Source organism: Palaemon carinicauda, chromosome 13 (genome assembly GCF_036898095.1).
Source record: "Palaemon carinicauda isolate YSFRI2023 chromosome 13, ASM3689809v2, whole genome shotgun sequence".
Taxonomy (NCBI): Eukaryota; Metazoa; Arthropoda; class Malacostraca; order Decapoda; family Palaemonidae; genus Palaemon; species Palaemon carinicauda.
Window position 1 is genome coordinate 17,879,448 of NC_090737.1, and position 583 is coordinate 17,880,030.

Genomic DNA, 583 nt, shown 5'->3' on the forward strand with positions numbered 1-583 from the left:
TTCTCTTCAAATGCTTTCTGTCACTTTCTACACACACGACAGAAAACACCATTGGTACTTCAGAAGTCTAATTTTTGTAAACTCTTTTCATAATTTTCTATTCTTATTAGATAGTCTTTTGGTGATGTCCGTTTATTTTTCTAGATTTTTTATTATCTTATTCTATCATCGTGTGGTGTTGGGTAGCCACTAGCAACCGGGTGTTCATGACTAGACTTTGCAATCAAATTGTAAGTGTTTCGTCATCAACATATGTTAAATCACCATTGAGGATACAAATAAATAAAAATAAAATATGGCTGCAAACATTTTAATGCAAACAAGTTCGTTATGTGTCAATCTTAATGTTATATGGATATTACAAAGCTAACAACAGGGTCTAACATAAATAGGTTTATAAGGAAATAATATTCTCGGAAGTAAACATAAATTCTTAGTTACATTGAATTTAATAGTTTTGTAGTTTTTGAAAGTCCTCTGATTAACTTAATGAATATTGTTTTTTCTTTTTTTGGTTCAGAAATTTCAAATTTATCACATAAAGAATTGTGAACGATATTTACTCGATTTAAAAGTAATTATG